The following is a 22,512-nucleotide window of genomic DNA, read 5'->3' on the forward strand; positions in this document are numbered from 1 at the left end:
CAAGTGGTCTCATATATCCTGCAGTACTTTGCTGGAGATTATTTCATGTTCTATCATGTTAATTTTGGATTATTGCCCCACAAGTGTCAACATATATTACATGACAGGGCCATTAGGCCTTTCTACAGCACATCCGTTAACAGAGTATTTTACTTTTCATTGTAATAATGATGCCCAGGTTTGATTAATCTTAAGTATTTTGCTAAAGATCTCTTTATAATTTTCATATTTATTTTTAGTATATATTACCCTGAGTACTTTAAAGTGTATTATCTAAAATTAATTATCATATTAAATATTCAGCAGTGTATCTCCTTCCTTGGCCATGAACCGATTAACCCCAAGCAATTACAAGAATCTGAATTTGCTTTATAAAGAAATCATGTACCTATGGAAAAGATATGCCCACAGAGGCCTTCTTTAGAAATCCCCATACTACTAGTTAAACAATAGAATAAAGTATAATTATCATACTGTTTCACTCATCCATCATTTGAATCAACTGTCCGTGCATCTGTTTTTTTTATATAAAGGTGTTATACACAACAATGTCATGCACCTTTAATAATAATTCTTTGCTAAACAAGGACACAGAAACAGTCCTTGACAACACAGAAACATACAAGCACAACAATTTCTAAATACCTTGAAGCTGTTTTTCTTGCATTATTTGATTTGCAAAATGCAATATTTATGTTAAATGGAATCTTTAATATTGTTACTACAAGTCTAAGACTGGGCTTTCATCCAAGAGCATTTCTATTCACCGTACTAAGACTGAGGCCTGCATTATCATTTCAGCCATTGCCTTCAATTAACTCTTTCATTAACTCAAGTTCCTTTTTTTTTTTCTTTTGGGTGAATGAACTGCATACATAGCTTTCAACTGTCCAGATTTCCTCAGAATGTTCAGATTTTTGCCTCATATTTCTGGTCTGATCTTTATAAAATTTGTAGTTTCAGACAAATCATTGAGGATTGAAGTCAGTAAATAATGACACACTTTTGATTTTCAGACTTCATAGCCTTCAGAAAAATGTATTCAAACACAAAACATTTTATTCTAGCAACTTTCTAAGTCTATAAGAACAATATTCAAAATGTGTCCCCACTTTTCTGCCATTGTCCGCCATTATTTTTGGCTTTGTCCAGTTTGCTTGTGTTAAGAGGTTGAGAGGTATGTCTGCAGCCTCATTTGCTAGAAAATTAAATGTATTGACATTTCATTTTGTTGAATGTATGTTGTATTGTAACAGGTAAGTGGGTTTTGTGTGTGTGTGTGTGTGTGTGTGTGTGTGTGTGTGTGTGTGTGTATGTGTAAGGAAATGTTTGCACGTTATGGATAGATCTAGTGCATGTGTGAGTTATGGTAAGGATTAGGTAAGCTGATTGGTGCGTGCCTGTGTGTCTGAGCCTGTACTGTTTAGTGACAGTGCTACAGATGGAATTAACTTAAGGTAGGCTGTCGGTTAGGGCCAGGGTTTGGGTTAGGATTAGCATGTATTACTAAGGTGGTTCGGGGGGCAAAGTCCCCTGCTCACCTTAGAAATACGTATTAAACCTAACCTTGCCCCTCCCTTAATGCGACACCTTACACTACCACTAATTAGGCAAATTAGATGCTAGTGTTTGGAGGGTTTTAAATATATGTCTCAACCTCTTAGCACAAGAGATCTGGACAGAGGCAAAAATAATGGGGGGGGGGCAAAGGCCCATCAATAGGGTCAGATTTTAAATATTGCTTTTATAAACTTAGAATGTTGCTAGAATAACAGATTTTACATTAGCAAGTATTTTCTGAAGGATATGAAGTCTGAAACTCAAACATCTGTCATTATTTAGTGGCTTCAATTTTCAGTGATTTGACAGAAAACCACAAAATCTGGACAGTTGAGAGGTATGCTTAGAGTAAATATTGTAAAGGAAATTGTTTCTGATTTGTGATATTTATATGTGAGATGCTTTGTGAGTTCAATGGTATGGTTATTTGCTGTAATATTTCAAATGTTTTGCATATGATTTCATGATTCAGCAATGAATCACACTATGGCCCCTAAGCCATGGCTCTTCTTATGGCTTGTTTTTACTTGAAGATTAAAGCCATTTCAGTTGTGTTTCAAGAATAATAGTTTTGACTTAAACAAGTAATGGAAGTAGAAAGTGATTGCTAAGTACTGAAATAAAATGTGTACATTTTATAATATAGGGGATTCCAAATCCCATACTATTCACAAAAGCCACAAGATCTCGCCAGTTTAATAAAAGTAAATATGTACATAGAATATTCCGGTGCTATAAGTTATAAAGAACTCAATTCCAATTTTTCATCTCCTATTAATGAAGTGATTTAGGCATTTAGAATTTCATTTTTACATGTTGCCAGCAGCATGCTATACTAAAATGATATTCTTTATTTATTGCATGGTATACAGTGTTTAAGACCCATTGGCCTACAACACAAAACTTGGGACAGAATTGTGACATCTCTGATTCTGGCTATTTTCCGGGGAATGTCAACAAAAATCACGGATTGTGTTTTTAAATGATGGCTGTATTTTAAGCTATAACTGTGTATTTTAAATATGCATCCAACCTGTCATCAGTTTTGCTTGCCTAAAGAGCCAGTATTGTGGCTTTGTGGGATAGTGGGATGTTGTAAGTTACACTTGCAGTGGCTGTGTGGTGCTTGCTTAAACAGCCAGCCAGGCAAACACAGATGTCAGACCAAAATCTAGGAATAAAGTAAGCAGTGAGAAAGGTGGGTAGATGTCCAGCATTGCTTTGCAGGTGTATATGAAACTTGGATCTGTAAGGACATTATTCAGGCTTAAGGGGTGTTTTATTGATTATCAAAGCTGAAGATGCAGTTGTGTCCTCTATATTTTTTATTTTTCTCAGTCTGTGAGACTGATACATTTAAAATGCACCTTCCCTTGAGTCTGTCCAACTTGACTGTTAGAATGGTAAACTGAGGTCTCATCTATTTGATGTTGTGGTGAGTAAGGTGGACTGAAAGTTCCTAAAGCCTATGCTCGGCTGAAAACAAACAAAACTTTATTATAAAATAAGCTAAACAAATAATTTATACTTGGTATTAATGCAATGGCTTGACAAATGTATGTTTTTCACTACATTACCTCCATCATGACTTCACATGTAAACCCTTGTGATTCATATCCATACTTGCCTGCATTTCAGTTTCAGTCCGACTGCGATGTATATTTGTATATGTGTATATGTGTATATTTGTATATGTGTATATTTGTATATTTGTATATGTGTATATTTGTATATTTGTATATGTGTATATGTGTATATGTGTATATTTGTTTATGTGTATATGTGTATATTTGTATATTTGTATATTTGTATATGTGTATATTTGTATATTTGTATATGTGTATATTTGTATATTTGTATATGTGTATATGTGTATATTTGTATATTTGTATATTTGTATATCTGTATATTTGTATATCTGTATATTTGTATATTTGTATATGTGTATATGTGTATATTTGTATATTTGTATATGTGTATATTTGTATATTTGTATATGTGTATATGTGTATATGTGTATATTTGTATATGTGTATATGTGTATATTTGTATATTTGTATATTTGTATATGTGTATATTTGTATATTTGTATATGTGTATTTTTGTATATTTGTATATGTGTATATGTGTATATTTGTATATTTGTATATTTGTATATTTGTATATCTGTATATTTGTATATCTGTATATTTGTATATTTGTATATGTGTATATGTGTATATTTGTATATTTGTATATCTGTATATCTGTATATCTGTATATTTGTATATGTGTATATGTGTATATTTGTATATTTGTATATTTTATAGCTTTTATTGTTTTCTTTTCCTTAGAAGGTTCAAATTGTACACCATTTTCAGTTACCACTTACATTTTATTAAAATATTTAGATAGAAATGACCCCCATAGAACATACAGCTTATGTTCAACAGCCTCAGAGCTTCATGTCCATCCAAATTCATGGACTTACTGCCCATTTATTGCTTTTTTTTTTATAATGTCCATCGTATTCCACATGTGAGCATAACTTTTGGAAATACTTGTTTCCTATTCGAACATTACACAACTCCATAATATAATATTAATTTTGGTCAGTACTACATGCAACAAAGGCTCAGTCTGCACTGAAAAGTAGAACCCTGGATCCTCTCATAAGCATTTACTGGTAACTCACAAGTTTAGCAACTTTAAACCTTACTCAAATGACTATGCTGCCTGGTGCTACCTGTTTAGGCTTAAACTGTTATGCATAATCTATTCCTTTATTTCCTTGCTATTTGACATTTGCACCTGTCAGAAGGAGTTTATTTGTTCAAATATATGGTGCACTGCAGTCAATAATCACTTGTATAAGACCACATGATAGAATCCACAAGGTTGCTAGTCCTTTGAGTTATGAACCACCTAAATGAAAGACAAACATTTTAAGTATTTGCTATGTAATATAACGCTAACACTTACCTTATGCCTAACCCTATTCCTAAACCTAATTCTAGCCCTTTCATGTTCACATGTACAATTGTAACACTTAAATCAAACTCTGATCTAGAACCATTCTACAAAGATGTGTCTTTAGCGTTTGTTCCAAGTTGGACTTTCCCAGTAAACAAATAATAAAGAAACAAATAAATAAATAACCAGACTCTAACCCTAAAGTTACAAATTCCTACAGTTATGTCAAAAAGGTATTAATCAAATAATGTTTCAGTCAGTGAAGAATTCAGTCAAATCAAACTCAACCAAATGATCTCAATGAAATAGTCCTCAACCAAATGACTGCATTTCAAGATGGTAACACGCAGGTCATCTGGTAACACTGTTTTAATATGCAAATGACTGCATTTCAAGATGGTAACACGCAGGTCGTCTGGTAACACTGTTTTAATATGCAAATAACTGCATTTCAGGATGGTAACACACAGGTTATCTGGTAACACTGTTTTAATATGCAAATAACTGCATTTCAGGATGGTAACACACAGGTTATCTGGTAACACTGTTTTAATATGCAAATGACTGCATTTCAGGATGGTAACACACAGGTCATCTGGTAACACTGTTTTAATGTGCAACTGTATCTTATACTACATTTCTCAACCTCTGGTTTATATATAGATTCATAGGTTCATAGGTTAGTACGAGGCTATCGGCCCTAGGGCCTATACAAGCCTAGCCATAATAATTCCCTGGCTATTTCTTCACAGAATATTTGCTTCCTTGGTACCCTGTCTAACATGATCCCCAGGGTGAATTTCCTATCTCCCACCCAATCGTTAAGGTACCTTTTGAATAGGGCCAAAGAGGTGCTCAGCTTGACTTGTATGGGCAGTGTATTCCAGAGTATGGGGTGTCTCTGCGTCAGGAACCTATCCCTCCAGCATGTTTTGTTCATTGTGATGACCAGGTTTAGATCCCTGGAGTGTGTGGCTCTGAGGGATTGGGATTTCTTTAAGTGTAGCATGTCCAACAGCTCTGGGTTTTACATGGCCTTGTATGTTAAGCAGAGATCGCCTCTGAGTAGGTGATATGCGGCAGAGTATAGCTGGAGTTTTTTAGATGGTCAGCATAGGGCATCTGCTTTAGGTCTGTGAATTGTTTAGTGAGGTATTTCTGTGGCCTTTCCAGTTGTTGCAGATGTCTTGTGAGGTACATACCAAACGGGACATTGTACTCTATAATGGGTCTAATGAGGGTTGAGTACAGTGGGACAATGACCTCCTTTTTTCTGGATGAAAAGCCCTTAGTGATGAGGTGTGCCACATAGAAGGATTTCCTGACTGTTGTGGCGATGTGGTTATCGAAGGTGAGACCACTATCCACCTGTGTCCCTAAGTCCCTTATCACACTTTTGGTGTTTAGTTCACTGCCACTTATGTGGTAATTCATGGGTATGTGGTATTTCCCAAAGGCGATAACTCTACATTTCTTGGCATTGAGCTTGAGCGCATGGCTCTGGCACCAAACATCTGTTTCTGTAAGGCCCTTTTGTAGAATATCCACATCATTTGGGAATTCAATAATGGCTCCCAGTTTGCAGTCATCTGCAAACTTTGTTAGCTAGAGTCCCTTAATGCTGGCTTGTACTTCAGAGAAGTAGATGCCAAACAAGAGAGGTTCCAGGACTGAACCCTGAGGTACTCCACTTGTCACTTGTCTGGAGCTGGATTTTGAGTCGGCTACATTTACAGTGTGGGTTCTGTCAGTAAGCCAGTTGGTAACCCATCGAATGACATATGGATTAATGCCCAGCTTAGTAAGTTTATCTATGATTCTAGAGTGGGGGATGGTGTTGAAGGCTTGGTGAGGCCCAGATAGGGTATGTGAACTGCCTTACCCTCATCCATTGCTCTGGAGACTGATTCAAAGAAGCCAATTAGGTTGAGGAGACAAGATCAGTGCTTTACGAAAACAAACTGGGTAGAGCCCAGTGTTTGAAGGTTGCCAATGTCTTTGTTTATAAGTTCCATGATAATGCTTTCCATGGCTTTGCAGATCAGGCTCAGCAAACTGATGGGACGGTAGTTCCCGGGATCCAAGGTGGATCCCCCTTGTAGAGTGGGATAACTGTAGCTGTATGCCACTCATTGGGCATGTAGCTTGAGGTGAGGCTATGATTAAACATGACACTTAGGTGAGGTGCCAGTTCATTTTGTAGTTCCTGTAGTACACAGCCCAGCATGTCGTCTGGTCCCATGGATGCTGTATTCTTAGCTTTGGAGAGTGCATTTTTTACCTGTGTGGCCGTGATTACTGGAATTTGGCAGTCTTTTGGTATTGAAATGGGCCCTTTAGGGGGTGAGAGTGTGGTGAAGTTGGCACTGAATCGATCTGCCAGGATATTGGCAATATCCTTGGGATCAGTATATTTAATGCCATTCTGTTGTAGCTCAGAGCAGATCTGAGCATTGCCATTTAGATTCTTGACATAGTTATAGAATGCCTTGTGGTTGTCTTTGGAATCCTTGGCAATTTTATTTTCGTAACTAACTTTGGAGGATTTTATGCGGGATCTCAGCTTCTTACTGAGGCTGGTAAGGGAGTTTGTTGCATCCTGGGATTTTCCTCTTTTCTGCAACAGTTTCTTCCTTCTGTTGTGTAGTTTGTTTATGGCAGGGGACCACCATATTGGCTTCCTTTTTTTGGAGGAGAGCATCTTGGTTCTATTTGGGATGGCACGATTTATGCATGAGTGGATGTACTCGTACAGTGCCTTAGTGTAAGATTCAGCAGTTGAACTTTCAGTTCCCGTCTCCATGGGTGTCATGAAGTTTGTCACTTCTGACTTGAGTAGCATGATGTTTGCTTTGGAGAAGTCTTTTATGGAGGTTTCCTAACTGGGGGGTGGGGGTGGGATGTGGACATCAAGGGTGATTAGCTTATGGTCAGACCTGACCAATGAGAGGGTGACCACTGTTGTGGAGTATCTGTCCCCCATGTTGGTAATGACCAGGTCTAGGATATTGGAGCCCCTGGTGGGACTATGGATTAGTTGATCCTGGACGTTGGAATTTATGAATTCTAAGAACCGTTGGACAAAGGTGTTGGTACCTGAGTAGTTTTCCCATTTAATGGCAAGGTAGTTGAAATTACCCAGTATTAGGGTGTTTGGTTGCATCTTAATATTTTCCAGTATGTTTAGAAAGGTGCAGTGAGAATCTTGGGGCATGGTGGGGGATCTGTAGCACGCTACAGTTTGGATTGCAGTCTTACCTAGTGTTAGTTGCACCTGTAGAATTTTAGATGCATTGTGTTGGGCAACTAGCCTGGAGGTGTAAATATCCTTAGTGAATATGGACACTCCTCCACCTTTAGTGTTTCGGTCCTGGTTTGGTGGCTGAAAAGTGTGGTAAGAGTTGTAGCCTGGTATTGCAGGGGTGCTGTCTGGAGCCTTGAACCAGGTCTCAGTTACTGCAGAGATATCGATGTTCTCCATTTTTAGGAGTGCCTCGAGACAGTGCATTTTGAGGTTTAGACTTCTAGCATTGAGTAGCATTACCTTCAGATTTTGCATGCTTATATCTGTTACGGTGGTGGTTTTGTCCTTTGAGCCTTGCCTAAAAAAGGCACTATAGGGGTGGCAAGAGCCTTAGCCAGTTACCTGAATCCCAGGGGCGACAGGTACAGACCATCTCTGGCAAAGCATCGTGGTTTGTTGATCATGTTGTCCCAGGCAGGCAGCTACCGGATCCCCTTTGAATGACACCAAAAACTTTGCCAATTGTTGAAGTCAATCATTTTGTCCTTATACTGGGGTATCATTCCGGGTGAAGGCAGGATGCTACTCAGGGCTAGGGTCATACCTGCCTGGGCCACATGATCTGAGAGCTCTTCCATGTCTCTTTTCATGTAGCCCAAGGAGGTACGTCTCAAGTCATTCACTCCAACATGGACAACGACAGATTTGTATTTGTACTTGTCATGGAGTGACTTGAGTGCATGCGTTATGTGGCAGATCCTGGCACCAGACAGGCAGCTGATAGTAATTTTCTCCTTGTTCAGCCTGGTGAGTGAGACATTATATAATATGATTTACCCTCAGTTGGTTGACTAACATGAGTGTTGACATCCTGAAGTTGAACCAGTCTGTGTAAAAAGTGGAAACTTGATTTCCTAGTATGCATGTGCCAAGAAAGAACATTAGGGCATGCAACTTTAAAACATTGTTTTTGCAGGGGCAATTCCCCTTGTCCATCCCAATAATTATATATACTGTCACCGAGATCACACACTCTCTGGGGAAAGAGAGCATTCCCCTACCCGGAGATTGTTGATCTCACACACCTGCCAAATATTTGTATAGTCAACCAAATGTGGTCTATTAATCAGACGTCAACCAAATTGCCTTTTGACCAAACCAATGGAACCCATATATATTAGTAGAAAACTTTCAATTCATCAAGTTCTGCAAATGCTGCTTGTACAAACAAATATTGCCAACAGCACCTTTAATGATAGTGGAGTTTTTGTTTACTTTTTTCTCCACTGTTATGCAACCTTTGAGTAGACATATTTAATTTCAGGAGTTGGAAGGTATCATCTTAACATGGCAGGGAAGTGCTAAAGAAGCTGACCCAGAAAAAAAAAACAATTTACTGTGAGGATGGCTGTAAGTGCTTTCAGTAGGAATTTTTATTGCTCAGTATCAATCAACATGAATCAACAGCATAATACCCAGGAACCTTCCTGTTGTGCAAGAGACAAGGGTATGACTAGCAGTATTTGACCAAAATAAGCTTTCATTGAATAATCAAGCTGCATTCAGGGCCTTACCTTCCCCCAAGGTGCAGTAGCTTTGGAGCAGGGCATGGGCTGAGGAACAATGAAACAACGTAATAAAGCCTTACCAGAAAAGCAGACATACTATAAAGTGAGTTGATCACTTTACATTCGATTCCTTTTTTGTAGAATTGGGGGTTGATCATTATCAAGGAACAGCAATAATTCCTCTTCTCCATCTTTACTACAAATATGCTGTTCATGGGTATATATGCTAAATTAACTAACATTCATTCTACCAGAGTTTCTGAAAAAGGGAAAATTATTTTTCCCTGACAGTGTCCAATACAAATTACTTGTATATTTATTGCTTTGTTGACAACAGACTTGAACAGATGAAATTCACTTTCCTTGAGATACCATACCTCCACATTTTATTGCATGACTTAATTTATTAATATTGGGTCTATATCACATAATCTAAAGCTGATAACTCCAAAACTCAAAACCGCGAAATTCAAACCTCAAAAGCTGACAACATTGAATCCACCAACCCCCCCCCCCAATTACCCAAAACAAAAAACAAGATGCTCTATGCCCCCCCACACCCCCCGCTACTTAAATATACCAGACTCTGAGATCATACTACAGTGCAGTAAAGGGAAATTTTCCCTTCCCACAGTCTATGGCAATCTCCATTCTACGGTTTGACATTTTTGAACTTCAAGGTTTGAAGTTTGGAGTTTTGTGCTTCAGAGTTATCAGCTTTCGAGCTTAGGATATAAACCCGTAATATTTTATTTGCTGGCTTTATTTGCTATGTTGTTGTTAACACAAACTGTTGCCTTCATTAAAAACTCATTCACTTTAGTTATTTCAACAGCATATCTGTAGAGGCTGACTGTAATGGCATTTGGCACATGATATGGTCAGAGCGCACAGTGCTCCTCTCAGTAACACTAACAGAGTAGGAAACATTCCTTATCCCCAATGGCTGAGAAAACTGTAGCAGTCAAGGATGCCCTATCTGCCTCACCAGTATTTAGTGAAGGATGCTATCTCCAAGTACATTCCACACATGGTACACAGACAGCAGAATCCCCAGCAGCATCTGAGATGCATAACATCTGAAGCACACACATCTGATATTGGCGTAAGGCACATGAGCATGTCTTGATGACATCAGTAAGAAAATCATTCTATGTCATCCAACGTACAGGTAAGGCTATGGCATCCAGGTCCAAGAAAGTTATCGTACCATTCTACTCAGCCTTTATCAGACCAGTCATTGAGTACAATGCTCCCTTTGACATGTCTCTAACCAGACACTTGTAACAGTTGGAAAGGCCACAGAGGTTTCTCACAAGTAGAATTCAGGGCATAAATAAACTGTCCTATATTGATTGCCTAAATGCTGTTTCTGTATTCAGTCTCCTACAGGCTGGTGAGAGGGGAACTTTGCCTGCCATACAGGTCTCCCTCAGACCCAGCCCTGATGGATCTGTTGCACATGTACAAAACAAACAGCACAGAAAATACTAGATCCAAGGATCTGAACTTTGCTTTTGAGATAAACAGAACATGCTGGCCAGACAGATATGTGTCCCAAAGAATCCTCACACCAAGTTAAACAGAGTTCATCCCTGACCATATTCAAATGAAACCTTGACAATTGGAAAGAACATTGTAAATTTACCCCCGGAGTGGCCCTCATGTCCTTTACGGACAGACACCATTGATAAGGGAAGTATTATCCTAGGTAACACCCCTGCCCTGGCCCACAAATCCCTTAGTTATCTCTGTACTAATATGCCCTCCTTGCATTAGATACCCACAATACTTGGGATCCACGTGGGTTTGGAGTGTACAGCTAGACATGTAAGGGCCCTAGCAGTCATTAGCTAAGTAGCAACCTATGAAGCACCGAACCTATCAGGAATAGTTATTACATGATGTGTGTGTTACCCAAACCAGCAGCCAACAAATATGCATGGCTTTGATTTGAGCATAAATGAGTCCTACTCACAATTGGAGGTGTTCTGTGTGCTGCATGACCTACATGAAGACATCTGTGGTCTCTGTGACTACTTCCTTCCATTTCAGAGAATGACAGTCCACCTGGCAGTAATTATTGGGTCCCTGTGGCTGCCTGTACATGATAGTCATAGTCATGTGGCTGCCTGTACATGGCAGTCATAGTCATGTGGCTGCCTGTACATGGCAGTCATTGTCATGTGGCTGCCTGTACATGGCAGACATAGTCATGTGGATGCCTGTTCATGACAGTCATAGTCACGTGGCTGCCTGTACATGACAGTCATAGTCATGTGGCTGCCTGTACATGGCAGTCATAGTCATGTGGCTGCCTGTACATGGCAGACATAGTCATGTGGCTGCCTGTATATGACAGTCATAGTCATAGTCATGTGACTGCCTGTACATGACAGTCATAGTCATGTGGCTGCCTGTACATGGCAGTCATAGTCATGTGGCTGCCTGTACATGACAGTCATAGTCATGTGACTGCCTGTACATGACAGTCATAGTCATGTGGCTGCCTGTACATGGCAGTCATAGTCATGTGGCTGCCTGTACATGACAGTCATAGTAGAGGATGGCTAGGCACTGCCACTTTGCACATATGGCTGCTGCCACTGTCACTTCCACCCCTGGTCACTGTTGATGATACTCTTCTAACTCCACTGTCTTGTTCGCCCCTCTGGCTATGGCTATTCAGGTGGATGTGGATAACTGTACTCTGGCTTCACTGTTGCATCCAATCCTGCCACAGCTGTTCATTGTGAGTGCGTGCAACACTCTCCTGGATGCACAATTGCCTACATTCATGACCATGGAAAGTCCAAGGGATGCCGAAGACATTTGTCCAGATCTCCTGTGGGCTCACCTCACACATTGATCAGGGGGCTGTAGTTCCATAGTAGCCTAGTCTTTGGTAGTTGCCTCCCTAAATGACACATAACAGCCAGCCACCACACATGACCACACAGCAAGCAACATTACTACAGTCCCACATACAGAATCCTAACACTGTGGCCTCAATGGATGCACTTTCCTCCACATCTACCTCTGTAAGAACAGCTGCAACAACTGGCCAGCACTCCACAACTGAAGCCATGATCCCTGCCACCCCATTATAGCCTAAATAAGTGCAAGCATGCTGCTAGCACCACTCATGACACATTCACCAATGCCAGTGCTGCTCTGCCATACCACTGTGCCTCACAACATGTGAAAAAAATATGGCTGTAGTCTGCCCACCCTCTGGCTCATGTGTGTGTGTGTGTGTGTTAGGTAATCCCTGATGTACAGCATGGTCACTATGTGCATTGTACTATACAGTCAATGTGTGTAAATGCATGGATCACTTTTGCTCTGTGTTGCTTAGTCATTGCTCATAGTTGTAAACGAGGCACCACCTTTTTGCTACTGCCCTGCATATTGTACCTATATCTGCCTCACAGATGAGCCCACTACAGATGTGTCTTGCTCTTCTGTAGCCACACCATTGTTTTTTCAGTGTTATTATCTCCCCTTACTGTAACTTTTTGTAGCACCATTTTGTTTAGTTCGCTGCACTTATAGCACATGTTTGATGACACTGTCTGTGCATAAAAACATTATTGTACACCCTCTCCTTGGCTGTCTACGTGCTGTGGATGGGAGTCATCAGCTGTGGTTCCAAGACATTCATGAGTAGATGGTCTGTTCACAGGACTTTTGTGGGCTCTGGGGCTGGTAATTTGTGCACCTACCCACTAGAAGACCCTTTGGGAAGTCCCTCTGCATGAAACACTGATATAGATTGCACATGTAAAGATATGGTATCACGAGGCCTTGATGGCACTCAGGCACATTATATTGAAAACCCTGTGCATTGCATGCCACCTGGAGGTCAGAAGAGAAAAAAATCTTTCTAGAAAATATAACCATTGACCAGGAGAGGCTTTGTTGATAATGCAGGTGTAGTCAATGGCCAATGCAGACTCAGGGAAATGGACTGTATCATGAAATGCCTGCATGCTGGTGATTCTTCCCCCTCTTCTGCCCATAACAACCAAATCAGATTCTGCATGTGCATTAAGATCACATCTAAGAACTGGTCTATGATTATTCAAGGAGCTAGCTTCAAAATCCATAGAGTTTTCCCATTTGTATGCTGGATGGTCACACTAGTAAGAATGGTCAATACTACAAAAACACTGTGTCCATTGGGATAGGCATTTAACACATCTTGATCCATATGGTGCCCTCAGCAGCCTTCCAAACAGTCTGCAAAGTAAACACTCCCCAGGAAATAAACAACATCTCACAATGTCTCAGCCTCTAAGCCCTTAAGGCAAAGTGCAAAGAGCAAAGAGCAAGGAGGCAGTCACAGCCAGCTGTCTATCAGGAGGAAGAATCTACCAGATCACACATGCACTCACAGCCAGCTGTCTATCAGGAGGAATAATCTACCAGATCACACATGCATTCACAGCCAGCTGTCTATCAGGAGGAAGAATCTACCAGATCACACATGCACTCACAGCCAGCTGTCTATCAGGAGGAAGAATCTACCAAATCATACATGCATCAGGGCATTGAACCACAAAGTACCACTATGACTGTCAGTATCCATGTGGGTACTAATGACCTGAGATGTATCTCCCTGGGCTATATGAAGACAGAAACATTATAGAGCTTTCAGATTACATTTTGTAGGCAGGTATGAACCTAGCATTGAGCAGCATTCTACCTTCTTAAAGGATGCAAGCACAATAAACAGAAGATGATTGACTTTAACAAGTTGCTTAATTGCTGGTGTCATTCTATGGGGGTCAAATATTTGTCAACTTAGGAAGAGATGATCAACAGACTACACTGCTTTGCCAGAGATTGTCAACACCTGTCTCTACTAGGCTTTTGGATATTGGCCAAAACATTCTCCACTACTATAGTGCCTTTTTAGGCAATGCCAATATGATACACCCTCCAACATAGTAAATTATATGCAAGATAAACTAAAGGTGTTAATGCTCATTTCTGGGAATCTACACCCTCCACTCCCTGGAAGTATTCATCCCCATGGAGAGTGTTGACATGTGTGCAGTTAATGAGCATGGTTTAAAGCCACAAAAGGCAGTACAAGGCTATAATGCCTTTCACACATTTAGACCAGCTACCACTCAAGAAGGGACAAGAGGTGGAGGTGTACCAATCTACATAAAAAGTTGTTATGAGTTATGACTTTTGTGAAAAATTATTATGTATTGTATACTGCCTAGGTGATAGCTGTCTTCTGGTTTACTCACTGTTTATTTGGGACCATTTGACTCTGACAAATTGTGAATGTTTATGTCATACTGAATAACTGTACTTTGCTTACTTTATGTACTTCTTGGATTCTATTAGGGTTATAATTACAACTGCAGTGTTTAGTTTATTTCCCCTTCTCCTTGCCTAACCCTTTCATGTGCTGCATGTCTTATAACTGTTTTGTCCCTTGTCTCTATTATGCTAACTCACATTCTTTTTCCCTCTTCATTTATACATTTACATGGTTATAGCCATCCTACTGCATATTCTACCAGCTGAAACTGCTATACCTAGCACCTATTCTGCTTGTGGTTCCTGCAACAGTATACTACAATAGCCGTGCCAGCTGCCCTTCCATCTACCACAAACAACAAGCAATTTGTAGACTTGTTTTCACCCTAAGTGTAAAGTATTACTAATATAATTATTCCCAACTTCAGCTGCACATCACTGTGACATGACTATTCTACTGCTCCTTTTTCTTTCTCTCTCTCTCTTAGCCCTACAATCTGTATTTTGTACTTGTCTGAGCCATCAGTACAGCATATGGCATTTTTCTTTTTTTCTTTGACCCATTGTCTCCTTATCCAAAAGAAATTGCTAATTATTCTTACAAAGAGCTCAGCATCAGCACCTAACACAGCATCCCTAAATTTAACAGAAGCACAACTACTGCCCAATGAATTGATTTATACATGTGCTCGCCTTGCTTAAAAAAAGTTATCTGTTTTACATTCCTTGTCAAACATTTTTCTCTCTGCAGTACAAGCTAATAAGAATCCTTGACTTACTGATACTTTTCTTTAAAGTCTCTATCATAGCATCCAAGGTCTAGCCCCGCTTTGTTTGTCTTCACTACACATTGGCTCACTCCACTCCTCTACCCTACCCCCATGCCCACCCACCCCCACTTACACTACCTTTATACTCTAAGCAGTTTGTACCCTTCCACATAACTATCAAATGACCTCCAGCTACACATACTCCTTCCTCCTCTCAGACCTTAACTACACCACACTCTGCAGCCTCCCTAACATACACATTTATATCATTTCCAGTACCTCCAAACTCCAATACCAATGACCTTTCAACCAAACCCTCCCTAACCATGATCCTACATTTGACTATGACCTCCCTACTCTTCCTGATCACCTCCCTTACTTGTTATCATAACAACCTCCTCTATGAAAAACCAAAACCAACCCTACCCTACGTCAATAACAGTCTATCTTCTCATCATTTACCATCTCTCCCTCTTTACATAACATTTCTTTTACTCACCTATTTTGTTACAAAATACTCTAATTACTTCCCACCTTCTTTGCTAGGCTCAAATCTAAACATCTTGCACTCAAGTCCCTTGCTCCCAAACCCAACCCACCAGTCATCATGCTCTTGCTAGCAGGTGACATCAAGCCTAACCCAGGACCATCTACTTCACTCCCAGTCTAAGCTCATACAATCCTCCCCTAACCCAACTAACCACTACTGCCACCCACACTGCATTCCCATCTTCCTGTATCCCCACCCCCACATTCTCCTAAGAACTTAGCTATTCTATCCATCAATGTACAAAGCCAACCGATAAAGTCACTGACCTCATGCACGGATCTCTTACTAGCACTATCAGGAACCTGACTTGAACTTCATATCCTCAACAAAGATATTCTCCCACCTGGCTAGAACATATAATGATTAGATAGAGCCACAAAAATGATGGAGGTGCAGCAATCTTTTACTCTGACCACATGACCCTCTCTCCCCTACCGAATTCTATACCAGACTTCCACTCTGCAGAAATTCTAATTCTAAACTGTCACCTAAACAATCACAAAAAGCTTGCTATTGCATCTATATGTATCCCACCTGGCAAGAACATCCCTATCGTTGAAAACATACTTTCCTGGGTGTCACAAAATATAGCCTATGAAACTGTCCTGCTAGGAGATCTAAATATTGATTGGAGTACCCTTGACACCTACTCCCCTGCCCAAAGCATCAACTTGTTCTGCTGTACTCAGCTAATTACTACCCCTACAAGAATAAACAAACTCCAATAATGGCACAACATTTAACTGAATCTTAACCAGTGACCCTCATCTCTACCAGAACCCTAGAACCCTACCTGATGCTTTGAGTCATCACTTACCCATCAGTATTCATATATACTCAAATTTTGCCATAAACTCTCTGACTTCAACCCCACCATTTTCAATGATACACTCTCCTCTGTTAATTGGTCTAACCTACACTCACTTCCTCTCAGTGATGCTGTACTTGAATTCAATTGCATCTTTCTTGCTATGCTTGACTCACTAGTACCCTATCGCAAAATAAAAATAAAATCAAACTATACCTCCCTGGCTCAGTAAAGATTCTCATACACTAATGCACAAAAGAGACGCTGCCTGGAAAACCCTGGCAAAAAAATAAATCCCCCACTCATGCCCAATTTTTTAAAGAAATAAGAAATCACACCAAAAAACAAATATATAAAGATAAAAAAACATTTTGCGTCAAGGCACAATCCACTCATCAATCCAACCCCCAAAACTTCTGGAACAATATTAACTCAATCCTTCACCCCAGTAAACCCCAAACTCCCAGCCCTTACCCCAACCTTGCAGCCCAAGATAATGTCTCCCTCCTTAACCAGTTCTTTTATTGATTTCATTAGCAAATTAACTAATGCCGACCAGAACCTCTCCCCCAAAACACTTCCTCAAACCACAAATAATGAAACATGTTTCTCTCTCAACCCTATGGCAAATTCCTACATAAAGCCCCTCCTTCTAAAATGTAAACCTTACTCTCTTTCTGTTGACAATCTAACACCCCCACCATACAAATTTCTGAAATTAGCAGCTAACATTATTGCCTAGCCATTTTCAACACTTATTAATAGATCTTTTAAAGAAGCTACTGCACCCAACATATGGAAGTCTTTCTATGTTATTCCCCTTCACAAAGGTGGCAACTCAACTGATCTCTCCAATTATAGACCCATTGCTATATTATCCCCATTATTCAAAATTCTTGAAAAATGCATACATAACCAGTTACTGAAATTCCTTATCCTCAATAATCTCATTTTTTCTACCCAACATGGATTTTGACCAAACCATAGTACATCTACTGCTCTTCTATCCTTTATTCACACTATCGCAGAAGCTAGAGATAAAACCAGACTGGTATCTTGTATGTTCTTAGACCTTTCAAAAGCATTTGACAGTATCACACTCCAAAATGCTAAACAAACTGGCTGACTTAAACTTTTCCACCTCAACTCTCTCTTGGTTCTCCAACTATCTGTCAGGCAGACTTCTTCTTCTTCTTTCGGCTTTTCCTGGTTAGGAGTCACCACAGTGGATCACCTGTTTCCATTTCTTCCTCTGCATCTTGCTCTGTCACACCAACCACCTGCATATCCTCTCTAACCACATACATAAACCTTATCTTAGGCCTTCATCTTTTCCTCTTACCTGGCAGCTTCATCCTTAGCATCCTTTTCCCAATATACCCAGCATCCTTCTTCAGCACATGTCCAAACCAATGCAATCTCACCTCTCTGGATTTGTCTCCAAACTCTCCAACCTGAGCTGACCCTCTAATATACTTATTCCTGATCCTGTCTACCCTCGTCACACCCAGTGCAAATCTTAACAATCTGTCAGGCAGACTACAGTCTGTCAAATGGCAGTCTTCTTGCTCTACATTTCAAACAATAGACACTGGTATACCACAGGGCTGTATCCTGGGACCCCTTCTTTTTAACATCTTTACCAATGACCACCATTCTTCCACTACCCACTCAACCCTCATACAATACGTGGGTGACTCTACTTTGATCACATCCTCAAACTCAATCTTACAATTTCAAATGTTTACACAACAATCTTTCCTCTCAGTTGAAAGCTGGCTAAATGAAAATCAGCTTATTCTATTCCAAAAAAGACAAAACTCCTTCTCTTTCACCCCAAGACCAGTGATCACCTTAAGCTCTCCTTCTCTGTCTCTTCCCTAAATAAAACCATAATCAACACTGAAACTCACACAAAATTACTAGGAATGACAATTGATGACCAACTAAAATTTTACTTACACATTCAGCAATCAATTAAGAAAACCAATCAAAAACTTGGTCTTTATATCGTAATAAAAAATTTTGATCTCCCGATTCCACACTATCTGTGGCAAAAGCCTACCTACTTCCTAGCCTCCTCAGAGAAGCCCCATTTCTTACTAACCTTCAATCCTGCATGCTTGCCAAACTAGAACAAACTTATAATAAAATTGCAAAATTTGCAGCTAACTTACCTAATTCCTCCCACTATTGTCTTGCTCTTAATAAGCTACAATGGATCAAACTTCCCTATCATCTCAACTTATCTCAGCTCCATATAACCCACTTCCTTCTCAATAAACCAACTGCTCGTCCCTCTCTCTCCAATCTAGCCACTTTCTATATCACTTTCCACCTCTCACGTAGTACTGACAAATTCCTTCTCCAAATTTATAATTCCAAAATGAACATTGGCAATCTTTTATATAAATCCTCCATAACAAATACTGGAACAGCCTCCCTGCCAATTTATATTGCATTACTCATATCCTTGCTAGCTGTAGGTCCCTGTCTATGACCCAAGATAACCATACCACATACAGCCCAGTCCCATATTCATGAGTGATATCAACTACCCCACCATAAACTGTGACGCATACACAACTACTGACATGCAGGCTTAAAGATTCCTGAATTTTGTCAGAGCAAACTCCCTGGAACAGCTAGTCTACATACCTACTAGGGGTGTAAATATCCTGGATGAGGTACTGACAAATCTGAGGAATATTGCACACCCCCAGTGTAATGTCCTCACTCGTCAGATAAGATCACAAACTGGCCACCCTTGAAATAAATATGAAACCTAAACTCACTGCAAATCCCAGAATTTTTAAGAACTTTTCCAAGACTAACTATATTCTATTAAATGAAGGTATAACTGAATTCCAATCTCCCCAAATTCAGAGAGTACAGTCACCAATGCAGAAGCTTTTACAGAAACCCTGTACAGGCACATAAATAACTGCAGAGAAACAGCAGTACCAAATTGAAATAAACTTAGGGTAAAATCCAAAAGCAAGTCCCCTTGGTGAACCCCAGTATAGTTTGTACCAAAAAAGCAAGAAAATCTTGTCCAAAAATAGGAATGGGAATGCCCAAAAGACAAAAAAAAAAACTTGCTCATTAGTCTCAACAAGCAGGTCAGGAGTTTTGCCTCCTCCATTATTTTTGGCTAGGGCCACAATTCTTGAGCAAAAATGCAATTCACTAAGTCCACCAAAGCCAACTTTGAGGCAAAAATAACCTCCCAAGCAAAGGATAGCCATAAGCCATTTTTCAGTTATGTTTGCAACCAATAAATGTAACTCCAATTTCACCCTCCTATCACCCCAAGATCATCTTAGGAAATACCCTTTACCTCTTCTCCTAAAACTGTCACTGAAGAACAGGTCCTCACTGCACTCTCTCACTCTCTAGAGCTAAAAACACTGCATCAATGGGCCCTAATAATATTCCATGATGCCTCTCTTTTTTTTAATTTCTCCAAGTCTTTTGGGTTTCTAATACCATGATGGGAATGGGCCTCATTCCTAAGTCAAATTATGATTAAAATTCATGAAATTAGTGCTATTTCCATCTTTGATGTTAGTCAGAAGTGCTCTTTGCAGGACACGCAATGTGCCCAGTAATGATGCCTTCCTTGTAGGGAGTTACATCTATCGGAAACATATTTAAGTATGATTATAAATTCTTTTTTATAAGACCTGTTGCACCTACTACTACTGGAACTACCTGGGTATCCTTCTTTCACATTGCCTTTGTTTCTGCCTGCAAAACTTGATATTTTATGACTTTGTGTCTTACTATATGTAAGACACTGTAGTCACTGGGTGTAACAATTTCAGGGATCAGTATTACTTTTTGTCTTCTTTTCATGGACTACTATATCTGAACTGTTGGTAATGGATGATCCCATGTGATAGAAACTTCATAATGTCTACATTGCTTTGTGACTCATGTTTCCAGTGTTTTTTAGCTAGTTCAATATTACGATGTTTGCACGATACCCAGTGCAACAGACTTGCCACATTATTATGCCTTTCAGTATACAATTATTCTGCCATTAGTATGGCACAACCAGCAACAAAGTATGCAACTGTTTCCAATTATGTTTTACAAAACATACATTTGTCTGTTTCTCCCACATGTTCAGTGGACTTTGTAAACCAACATGTATGTAGTCCACTCTCTTGGGCTGCGAATATTAACATTTCATCTTTTGGTTTAAATTCGCCTCTCCTTAACCATTCCTGCATTAAATCCAGATCAACATGAGGTTTTTCCAGAAGTTTTCTATACTTGCAACTATATTTATGCATTTTCCACATTTCTTGCCTTCTCATCTGATCCTTCACCTTATATTCTTTCTTTTGTTTTTCAGCACATTCAGTTGCTGCCTGATTTTTATCTATTTCTGATTTGGTTTCCATTCTCACATGACACCAATATGCTTCTGCTAAACTAAGCAGGGAAGTCATCTTAGACTTATTCTCCTCATGTTTCAAAACTTTCACTATGTTTGGATCTTATGAGCTCACAAGATATGTGTGCAGTTGCATTATTGCAGATCTATACATGTCATCAATTTCAAGGGGGCCCATCCCTCCCTTAAACGGTGAATATGTAATTTTGATATGCCCTGATTTTATAAATCTTTTGATGAGCATGAAGAATCTTTCTTGTTTTCCTGTCTGACCTATCCAACACCTTTTGGGGCCATTCAATCACTCCAAAACTGTAAGTTTGGACAGGAAGAGCAAATTGGTTTATAGCTTGGATTTTGTTCCTAGACGTCAATGCTGTTTTTAGTAATAATTTTTGTCTTCTAAAATATTCCTTACTAAGTTTTTCTCACATTTGTTCATGTTTTATTGTTGATCCTTCATCAATTGCCAAATATTTATACACTCCCTCTTGCTTAAGTTCTTTTATATCACATTCTTGTCCCAAACTGATGTTTTCTTGGTGCTGCAGCTTTCCTGCTTTAAAGGTTGCTTTAGCACAGTTATCAGGACTAAATAACATTCTTATGTGATCTGAAAAAGTTTTGACCACTTGCAGTTGTGCTTTCAGTTCCTCATCTGATGAGCTGTACAGTTTTAAAATCATCTACAAAAAGAAGATGAGAAGTCTTTACACTTTTTTTTGTTTTCTGGGAGCCAAATTGTAACCATGGCCTAATCTGTTAAGTATACAGCTTAATTGGTTAAGGGCAAGACAAAAGAGCAGCTGTGATAGAGAGTCACCCTTGAATAGTCCCCTTTGAATTTTTAGCCCTGGAATAATAATTTGTCTTTATCACGGCTTAACTGCAAAGTAGTTTGCCACTGTTTTATGGTCACTGTAATGTAATTGATCAGTGTAGGGTATATCTTATATGTTTTTAAGCACTCTTTTAACCATGAATGTGGGATACTGTCAAATGATTTTTTTGTATTCTATCCATGCTATACTTAGCTTCTTCCCCTCTTTACAGTTCTCCATTATGACTTTATTTAACAGAAAAGGATCCTTTGTTCCATATGACTTTCTTTTATTACCCCTTTGTTCTACTGCCATGATTGAGTTTTCTTCTAAATGGCTATAAACTCTGTCGGCATCAATTCCAGTGTGCAGTTTATATGTTGTCATAAGGCAAGTTATTGATCTGTAGTTTTTAGGATAGCTTGCAAGTTCGATCTTAAGAAAGAGTATTGTTTTTCCTGTTGTTATAAAAGAAAAATAAAAAACAAAAAAACAAATCTTAACTCAATACCATTTATTAAAAATAGTAGGATAAGCACTTTCATCTCTATCAA

Source organism: Protopterus annectens, chromosome 4.part0, assembly GCF_019279795.1.
Source record: "Protopterus annectens isolate FY-2018-M chromosome 4.part0, PAN1.0, whole genome shotgun sequence".
NCBI lineage: Eukaryota > Metazoa > Chordata > Ceratodontiformes > Protopteridae > Protopterus > Protopterus annectens.